The following is a 10,366-nucleotide window of genomic DNA, read 5'->3' on the forward strand; positions in this document are numbered from 1 at the left end:
TCACTAGCACGTGGGGTGGACGAAGCTCAGGGAAGCCAAAGGACTTCTCCTGGATCCCTGGGGAATAGGACCGGAGGTCCCAGCTCTTGACTCCCAAGTCAGTGCTCCTGCTATGGCCCAAGGTTGCTCAGCACCTGCCAGGCCTGCGCAGGGCACTTTAGAGTCGTTAGCCCATTTAACCCTGACTGCCACAGACACATGAGGTTGGGAATGTACCCATTCTACAGATGAGGAACCGAGGCTGAGAGAGGCAGGTAGGAGGAGGGGTGAGACCCAAACCCAGCACTGTGACTCCAAGGAGCCCTTAACTTCTATATGCTCATCAGATAAATATTCTATCCTGGGACAATTAGTATTTTCTTAGATTCAAACAGACAAACAAACAGAAACAAAAGAAATGTTAATTGTTGAGGACATGATTCTCTAATCAGACTTTCAAGGAAATTCCCAGAACTTTGCAGGTTAACAATGATGCTACTTGTTACCATTGGCTTCTGCCCCTCCTACCCGGCCCTGACCTAAGTACTTTTTTGGCATTTAGTTGTTTAAACGTCATCACAAAGTTCTAAGATATGATTTGATGCCACATCATTGCCCCTGTGTTAAGGGTGTGGAAACTAAGCTGGGCGAGCAGAAATTGCTTGCTCTAAAACCCTGAACCCATGATTCCGTTTCCTTGGAAATATGCCTGGGATGGGGATTTGGAAACCTGTGGGAGGTTGTGTTATTGAGGGTCATTATTGTCATTCTCCAGCTTCCTTCCCTGAATCCATGCCCTGTGTCATGTGACTTTGTAGTTTGTGCCTCTAGAGGTGGAGTCTGTTTCCTTGTCCTGTTGATGTCGGGTTTGCTTGTGTGACTTGCTTTAGCCAATGGGACATTAGCAGGTGTGATGTGGGCAGAGGGGCAGCATATGCTAGCACAGCTGGTCTTGCCTGCTTGTTCTCCTGCCTTCCATTATGAGAGAAATAGGCCTCTGGTTGTCACTGGTCCAAGGAAGATGAGAGACCCTCAGTATAGCAGACCGGGACCCAGCTTTCAGCTTGCAGCCAAGAAAAGCCAGTCCTGGCTCAGATGTGATGAACCCCATCAGACCTGTGGACATGAGAATGAGAAATAAATACTACTGTTTGTAACTGAGTTTGGGGGTGTTTTGTTACACAGCATGATTGTGAGAGTAGCTGACTGATACAAAACTAGAGACCCAACATGCTGCAGCGCTCACTAGCACCCGAATGCACCTGCCCTCAGGGCCATCTTCTCCTGACTCACTGTGCTTTCCAATGCCCTCAGGGCATCTTCATGTCAGATAATGGGTCCTTGCCCACCATGTCATGTTGGCCCCTGTTCCCAAGGGGCAGGCCCAAGTTCTTCTGGTCTAGTTCAATGGAGCAGCACCTCTGTGCATTGGAGGAGCTCTTCCTTGTTTGTTTTGTTTTTCTCTAATCAGACATGCAAGGGTCCACTGAGCTCTTCTAATGCAGAGAAAGCCTGTTTGGCTATCATTATGTCAGTTTCTTTTTGACTTTTGCAAACCAACTGTCACTAAACATTCGTCAGACCTAGAGCTGGTCTTTCCCTGGTGACAATAAAATAGCAGGAGTGTTTGTGTCCTCTTTGGATCACGGTGATATTTCTGTCCACCCTGACATCTTCGCTGGAGAGAATGCAACTGTGTCCCCTCCTGACGACTGTTGGGAAGTTTCTTACTAAATAACCATCAGCATCATTATCATTGTATGTCTTTTGGACAGGAAGAAGGGAGGGCAAAGTTCTGTCTCAGACTCTTAGGAGTCAAGAGGGAAGGGGACGGGAGCTGCTGACCTCCAATGGCTTCCCCAGGGCGCTCTGGCTGGGCTGCTCAGCTGTGTTCTCTCACAGCATATGGTTCACAGCTCCCTAGGACCTCAGTATTATTCTTACCACAGGACAGAAGATGACAGCAAAGCTCAGAGAGACTGTGTAACTAGCTTTAGGATTTAGTTTCAGCCTTAGAGTTAGGCTTTCCCTCTTCCTGATTATAAACTGAAATGATAATAACGATGAGTCAAGGCTTTCTAAACTAAGTATATTCAAGCAATATTATAATAACCAAAAGAAAAACAAGAAAAAAAATTTATTGCCCAGAAATAGAAGATTGTTGAAGGCAGTTATCATATATCTATATGAAATACATTGTAACTAATGAAATTTATGCTTTTGAAGACTGATTGATGGCCTAAAGAAATGTACATGGTATAATGTGAATAAAACTCAAGGCAGAGTCTGATGAGTAAATTAACAAAACTTCTAAACTAACTAAATTAAACATTTAGAATAAATCCTATTTTATAAACCAAATAGATTTTATATGTGCATTAAAAACATTGGAGTTAGATTTTATTTTTTCTCTATTTTCTAGGAATATTTTATAAACTTTTCAATTAATTTTTTAAATCAGAAAATAAATGAACATCCTTAAAAGTAAAAACATAATAAAAGCATAGAGCAGCCTTGCGGTGTGACGTGTAAATGTCTTATCATATGGGACATTTTTTCATTTCACAAACTCTCCCTTCTTCTTTGGGATGCCCCAGGGCAGGGACCCTGTCTCCTCTCCGTCTTGGTGGCGCCGGGAACATATCAGAGCCCAATAAATAATTAATAACAACAAATGAGAACTCCTTGAAAGGAGTCCATTCACTTCAGGTGGCCCGCTAACTCCTCAAGGCTTTCTCTTAAGTGCGTTTCATTTGTTTTGATTTTTTTTCAACTTAAATGGATGAAAATTAAAGCCAGGGAGCTGTTGGCATGTGGAGAGCTGGAAAAGAGAAAAATAAATGAGTGCAGTCCCTGCAGGACCAAAGGGTGGGGCCTGGACCTGGGCACCTGCCGTGTCTGAAAGTCCATTTTTTGCCCAGTTGTTCTGTAAGGCACTATGATCTAAAAGTCAGAAAAGAAAATGGATGATGTATGGAACAACATTCAATATTGTTACTACCACATAAGAAAGGTGGATTTAGAGATCAGAGAGAACGGTCCCTGCATTGGAGTCACTTGTTTACAGGTGTGTACTGAACACCCACCCCTGCCAGGCACTGCTCTGGGTGCCAGGACAGGGCAGGGAACAAAACAATGCCCCCTGCCCACCGCCCACTGCGAGGTTACTTTCGAGTCTGGAGGACAAGCAGTAGCAGTTTAACTGGCAACTGCTTGATGTGCGGGAGGTGGGGGCTGTTCTAAAGGACGATAGAGGTGAAGGGCAAGGCCGTGTCAGGGGTCAGGAGGCCTCTCTGAGGAGGCGAGCGAGTCCTGGGAAAAGCACCCCAAGCAGAGGCACAGCAGGTGCACAGGCCCCGGGGCAGGAGAGACCTTGGCGATCCTGGCTGAGAAACGGCAGGGAGGTGGGTGTGGCTAGAGCCGCGTGGCCGAGAGGGAGGTGGGAGGAGATGAGGTCACAGGAGAGGGCGTGGAGTGAAGCAGTGAGGGGTGACCCGTGGCCTGTGGTCACTGTATTCAGGTGGGCAGGCTCCGGTGGAGAGCCAGAGCTCTCGGGGTGGTCCTAGGGGCAGCAGCATCAGCACCCCGGGACCCTGCTGGGAAAGCCAGCTCTCAGGCTCTGCTGAGATCTCCTGAATCAGAACCTCAGGGTGGGCCCGGCCATCGGAGTTTTAACAAGGCCTCCAGAGGATTCTGACACTCACTAGAGTCTGAGAGACACAGCAGAGCTAGAACTCAGGCTCCAGTTTTCACCCAGGAGACAGGAGGATTCTGGGTGGAAGGGCAGGAGGGGCTGGGGTCCCCCCCAGAAGGAGCGCCCCAGGAGGACGCCACACAGGGTGGACATTCGCTCCTCCTGGGAGTGTTCTCTAAGGGTTCCTTGGACAGGAGAGTGGCTCTCTGGGCTGCCTGGCATTGGAGATGCTGGGGGGCGAGTGCCCCAGGAGCAGGCCTGCACCCGTGACTGAGGGGCAGGGAATAAAACCCCAGCTTCCCCTGTGTCTGGGTGACTCTGAGGGGCGTCCCGTACACAGATCCCAGGCTGCTCAGCAGGATCGAGTTAGGAAGGGGGTTCCAGGACAGGAACCAGCATGACTAGAGGTGGAAGAACCTTGGTATATGCAAGGCACTGTGTGTAATTCCATGGGGCTGCAGTGTAAGCTTGCAGAGAGGAGGGAGAGTGGCGTGAGATGGAAAGTGACTGATGAAATGTATGTCTCCCCAGGAACGTCGGCCACAGATAAACCCCCAGTGAAGGGACTTAGGAAGCCTCTCCCCCTTGGTGCTCTTTCCCCAGAGAGTCTTCAGAGACTGGAAATGCTTGCCAGAAAGGAAGAGCCACTTTCTGTCCTCCATCATCAGGAGCACAGAAGAGTGAAGCTGGGCCCACGTAGAGAAGCATCTCATGCTGTCTGCGGCAGCTGTAGCGCTCTCCTGGGGCAGGAGACGCTCCAAGGTCAACATGACTTTGAAAAGGGGGTGGGAGAAAAGCCCCCAGGGCTGGCCCTGGACTCACTACCCCGGGGCTCCTAAAGGGCTAAACATGACTAGATTGTAGTGAGCCTTTCCCAACATGCAAAGAAGCATCCAGGGATAATGTCTAAATACAGATGTGCTATTTCTCTCCTCTTCCTTTTTGAACTTTCCCATCACCCTCAGTGTCCTCACAGCAGCTTCCCCTTGTCCTATGACAAACCTGGAGCAAGGTGCTTTGGGTGGGAGGCAGAGTGACGTGGAGACCCTGAGTTCTGCATATCTCTGCCTGTATTTCCCTCCTTCCTTCCTAGTTCAAGGAGGTAAACAGGTGTGGCCACTCCTCCTGGCAGGGACTTTCACAGGCCAGGGGCAGGAGCTACTTGAGAAAGATTTAGCTCATTGGAGAGACGGATGGGGCAGAGAAGGAAAGAGATGGAGGAGAAGATTGTTGAAGAGTGGAAAGGTGCAATGTTCCCCAGGTCCTTGGCAGAGGGTGGCTGTGAGGTCCCACACCTGCAATTGGGATTCACTGGATTCCACCTGAGGCTGACCTGCTGACCAGAGATGGGAGCCCAGTTTCCTCTTCTGTAAAATCAGGTGTAGCCCAGTGGCTTTCAACCCTGGCTGTATGTTAGGGACATCTGGGAAGTTTTAAAGATTCCTGACGCCCACATTGGACCCCAGATCTATCAGATCAGAACATCTGGGTTTGGAATCTTTAGTGTCCCTCAGGTGACTCAAATATGCAGCCAAGATGGAGAGCACAGACCTGAGCTAAGTCCTGTTGATGAGAATTTGGAGACCATGAAACACTTAGAGCAGGCAGGATCCTAAGAAATCACCTGCTGCAACTCCCACCTTTCACAGGGGAAGAAACTGGTGTTCAGAGGCCAGATCATTCACTCAAGGACACACAGCATGTGAGGGGCAGAGCCATTTCCAATATTCCCGCCACCTCTTGACCTCCCTAGAAGACCGACTGGAAGCTCTCAACTTCACAGGAGAGCTGGGTCTGAGAGGCCCACGTGGGATCCCTGATTTCCAGGAAGGAAGCCCAGGCCTCCTGGCGGCTCAGTGAGTCACCCTGCAGCAGTGGCCCTGAAGCCCCTTCTTGAAGAAAAATTCCAGGAGGCTTGAAATGTTCTCCAAGATATAGAAAAGGAAGACGTGCCTGGAAACTGGAGAAGACTGCACAACGGATATAAATATTTGGGTTTTGTGGCTTCTTCCCCCGCAGAAAATAAACATGGCAGAATTGCTTCTCACTGAAAGGGCGTCTGGGTTTCATAAACAGACCATAAAGAGGCAACCAAAGACCCAGACATCCCCAAATCAGCATCTGTCCCTGCCATCTGCTCTACCTCCATCCTCCTCGGTCTCTCTCTCACCCAGGCTCACAACACAAGGAAGCGCTCTTGCCTTTTGGGAAAAGGACCGTCTTCTCCCCACATACTTGTCTCTTGGCTCCTCCCACAGGTGGAGGGTGAATCTGATTGGTGGGAAGATAAGACTCTGGGCTCCATCCAGTGGGTGGGGCTAATATGCAAATGGTCAAAAGAGGATGCTTTTGGCAGCAACTAACGGAATATGCAACTAAAAGTGGCTTATTTTATTGCTACCTAAAATGGGGTCCATGAACCAGCAATATCAGTTCATTAGAAATACAGAATACTCAAGGTAATACTCAAGGCTTACTGAATCAGAATCTGCTTTTCTTTTTTAAACAAGATTACCCAGGTGATTCATATGCACATTAAAATTTTTAATTACTTAGAGTCAAGTTTATTTTGTTTCAGCTTTCTACCTGGCTAAAAATCTAATTATATATTAATTCCAAAGCCTCCCCAACCCCCACCCCCGCTACGTTTTCCTGTTTGAAAAAAATCACAGTACCAAAAGGAACTGATTTCTAATGTGTAATATATTTTGTTTAATTGCCTTTGTGCAGTTCAGGAAATGGGTTTCCCACATTAATTCATGGATCCACAAAAAATTTAGTGCAATTTGGTTAATTTTAGATTCACACGTGATGGTAAGAAATACGGAAAATCTCACCTGCACTTCACTCATTTCCTCCCAGTAATACCATCTTCCTAATTATAGTAAAGTTTCACAAGCAGAATATTGACTCTGATACAATCCATCTATCTGCCCCAGGTTGCACCAGTTTCATATGCACTAATTAGGGTGTGTTTAGTTATTTGAAAGTTTATTATATGTTTAGATTTGTGTGACCACCACCATTAAGATTCAAAACAGTTCTGGCGGGCGTGGTGGCTCACGCCTATAATCCCAGCACTTTGGGAGGCCAAGGCGGGTAGATCATGAGGTCAGGAGATTGAGACCATCCTGGTTAACATGGTGAAACCCCGTCTCTACTAAAAATACAAAAAAATTAGCCAGGCGTGGTGGTGGGCGCCTGCAATTCCAGCTACTTGGGAGGCTGAGGCAGGAGAATTGCTTGAACCTGGGAGGTGGAGGTTGCAGTGAGCCGAGATTGCGCCACTGAACTCCAGCCTGGGCTATAGAAGAAGATTCAGCCTCAAATAAATAAATAAATAAATAAATAATAAAATAAATAAAGATATCTAAGTGAGATCATATGGTGCATAACCTTTTGAGATCAGTTTTTTTCACTGAGCTTAATTCTCTGGAGAGCCATCTTGCCGTCACAGGTATTAATAGTTTGCCCCTTTTCATTGCAGAATAGTATTTCATAGTAGAGACGCACCAGTTTATTTAACTCATTCATTAAAGTACATTTGGGTTGTTTTCCAAGTTTTCGCTATTATCAGCAAAGTTGCTAGGATTATTCGTATATAAATTTTTGTCTGAATACAAGTTTTCATTTCTCTGGGACAAATGCCCAAGAGGGCAAATGCTGGGTTATATGGTAAGCACATGTCTAATTTTTGGAAGAAACTGCTGAACTGTTTTCCAGAGCATCTGTGTATCAGCAGTGTTTTGTATGAGCAATACAAGTTTTCTATACCCTTACCGTCATTTACTGTTATCACTATTTTTTATTTTAGCCACTTTCATGTGGGTATTTAGTGATTTTAATTTGCATTTTCCTTATGGATAATGATGTTGAACATGTTTTTGTGTACTTGCTTGCCATTCATATATCACCACTGGTGAAATAGCTGTTCATGTCTTTTGCCCATTTCCTAAATGGATTTTTTTTTTTTTACTGTTGAGTTTTAATACTTCCTTATATTATTCTAGGTATTAAATCCTTTGTGGGATAAGTGGTTTGAAAATATTTTCTCCCAGTATGTAGCTTGTCTTTTCATCCTCTTCATAAGGCCTTTTGCAGTGCAAAAGTTTTAAATTTCATTGAGGTCCAATTGATCAATTTTTCCTTTTGTGCATTGTGTTTTCTGTGTCAAGTCTAAGAACTCTTTTTCTAGCCCAGAGTCCTGAAGATTTTCTCCTAAGTATTATTTTTTTAAAGTTTTATAGTTTTACGTGTTACATTATGAGTCCAAAATCCATTTTTGAGTTAATTTTTGTATAATGTATGACAGTTAGGGTGTGATCGATTTTTTTGTCTATGGACAAATTTTTTTCTGACACTATTTGTTGAAAAGGCAATTGAACATTGAAGTTCTAGAAGCACTGGCTTAAATTACAGAGGCATTTTGTTTTTTAAACTCACTTAACAAGAAGTCCAGAAAAGGCAACTCCAACTTGGCTTACTCTCCAGTTCTAAGAGGCCTCTGTCTGCGTCTTTGGGATTCTCTGGCCTTCGCCTTGGGGTTTCCGGTGGCTGCCATTGCTCCAGCATCACCAGCCTGTGTCCAAAACAGAGGAAAGGAAGGAGAGCTGGGAGATTTTTCTCCTGTGTGGCTTGGGAAGTCTTCCCAGAAGGCTCTTGTAAATGTCCCTTAGGTCCCATTAGCTATTAATAGAACTGGATGACAGGCTTATTGTCAAACCAATCACAAGCAAAGGGGAGAGGATTACTGTGCTTGGCCTTGAACCACTGACCAATCATGTTGCTCTGCTTAGGGCTGAAGCAGGGCCACCTTCCTTCAGCACATTGTTTTCTTTTTTCTTCTTTTCTTTTCTTTCTTTTTTTTTTTTTTTGAGATGGAGTCTTGCTCTATCACCCAGGCTGGAGTGCAGTGGTGCGATCTCAGCTCACTGCGAGCTCTGCCTTCCCGGTTCACGCCATTCTCCTGCCTCAGCCTCCCGAGTAGCTGGGACTACAGGCGCCTGCCATCACACCCAGCTAATTTTTGTATTTTTAGTAGAGACGGGGTTTCACCTTGTTGGCCAGGATGGTCTCCATCTCTTGAGCTCGTGTTCCGCCCGCCTTGGCCTCCCAAAGTGGTGAGATTACAGGCCTGAGTCACTGAGCCCAGCCGTGTTACCTAGGATGGTCTCGATCTCCTGAGCTCATGATCCGGCCACCTCCGCCCCTCAAAGTGCTGGGATTAAGAGGCGTGAGCCACCACACCTGGCCCAGCACATTGTTTTCTACTGGAGGGGTGAACAGAAGTGTGGCTCTGTTACCAAGGAAGAAAGGAGAGTGGCTGCTAGTGTCTGCCGTGAACCTGGCTGTCCCTGTGTCCTCTCTCCTGTATGTGTGTGTGTGTGTGCATGTGTGTGTGTGTGTGTGTCTTGCAGACATCAGTGCACAACACACCACAGTCCTATAATTCAGTGGACTGTTTATCTGCTCGGCAGACTCCACCGTCCCCACAGTCAGGGTTCAGGCACTAGAAGATATGTGGCAGGAAGGCAGAGGAAGACCCAAGCCACAGATCCCCATCCAACTTTGAGTGCAAGCAACGGAAACCAACTCTGGTTTCCTTGATTTAATTTTTTGAAGACATTTATGGGAAGAAATGGGGTAAGTATGTAGGAAAATTAAACATGAGGAGCCAGATTCAGGGAGCTTGGGGGCATCAGGGCAGCTCCTGGGTCCTCTGTGTGGCCATGATGGTGAATTCACTCATGTGTCACTGTTCACGATTCAGGTCCCCACAGGAGGACAGGACGGTCCTGTCTTGGCTACATGTTACCCCCTGGACTCGGGGAGGGTATTGTCATTTGACTGAAAGTCCCTCCTCACCGCATGGACAGGGATGGGGAGCTTCTCAGTGGAAGCCCAAGGATTTGCTTAGGATGGGAGAGCAAACCCCGCATGCCCTCCACATATCACCTGCACAAACGCCCCTCCAGCCGAGCCAGCCTGCTCACTGCCCCTCAAACATCCTTCCCTCCCATCCTTGCTTGTGCTGGGACCCCTCCTGGAAGGTTTCCCTCTCCTGCCTGCTCTTCTGACTTTCATGGTCCTTCAAGACTCTAGTTAAGCCACCCTCCTCCTCCAACAAGCACCAGCCATTGCTGCTGCGCTGCTGTGTCGAGGTTTCTGAACCTCAGCATTATTGACCTTTTGGGCTGGGCAATCTCTCCTGTGGGACTCTCCTGCATATTGTAGGATGCCTAGCAGCATCTCTGGCCTCTATTCAGTAAATGCCAGTTACGCCCTTACCTAGTCGTGACAACCAAAACTGTGTCCAGACATTAGCAAGTGTACCTGGAGGGAAAAATTGCCTCTGGTTGAGAGCCACTCCTTTTCTGAACCTGAGTCACTAAGATTTACTGCCATAGCAACTTAATTACGTCGTGATGTTTATTTAACGTCCCACTGCTGCTTATTGCTTTGGCAGACTGTAACCAGCCAGAGAGCAGCCAGGTTAACCCCTACCGTGGCCCCATACTAAGTTGTCTCCCGCACTGTGTAGGGATGGCTCAGTGCACAAGGAGCATGGCGGGGTACACATTTGGGCTTGATGGCTTGGAAGCCTCTGCTAGACTGGCAGGTACACAGCTTGGTACCACGTCTGGATGCAACGTCATGTTCCTGAGACAGGATGGTGCTTGTACTGAAGACAGT

The 10,366-nt window shown here is 47.0% G+C and overlaps 2 long non-coding RNA genes across 2 annotated transcripts; one reads left to right on the top strand and one right to left on the bottom strand.

Annotated features, from left to right (window-relative positions):
- Positions 1-407: 407 nt before the first annotated feature.
- LOC107000379 (uncharacterized) lies at positions 408-10,063 on the bottom strand. The gene is made up of 3 exons (XR_001447467.3): positions 9,962-10,063; positions 8,117-8,252; positions 408-1,095 (listed from the first exon to the last, which is right to left on the bottom strand). It is a non-coding gene; the product is annotated as an uncharacterized LOC107000379 (long non-coding RNA).
- On the top strand, positions 3,524-4,608 carry LOC107000380 (uncharacterized). Its single transcript, XR_001447468.3, has 2 exons — positions 3,524-3,818; positions 4,277-4,608. It is a non-coding gene; the product is annotated as an uncharacterized LOC107000380 (long non-coding RNA).
- Positions 10,064-10,366: the final 303 nt, after the last annotated feature.

This window comes from Macaca mulatta, chromosome 10 (assembly GCF_049350105.2).
Source record: "Macaca mulatta isolate MMU2019108-1 chromosome 10, T2T-MMU8v2.0, whole genome shotgun sequence".
In the NCBI taxonomy this organism is placed as follows: Eukaryota; Metazoa; Chordata; class Mammalia; order Primates; family Cercopithecidae; genus Macaca; species Macaca mulatta.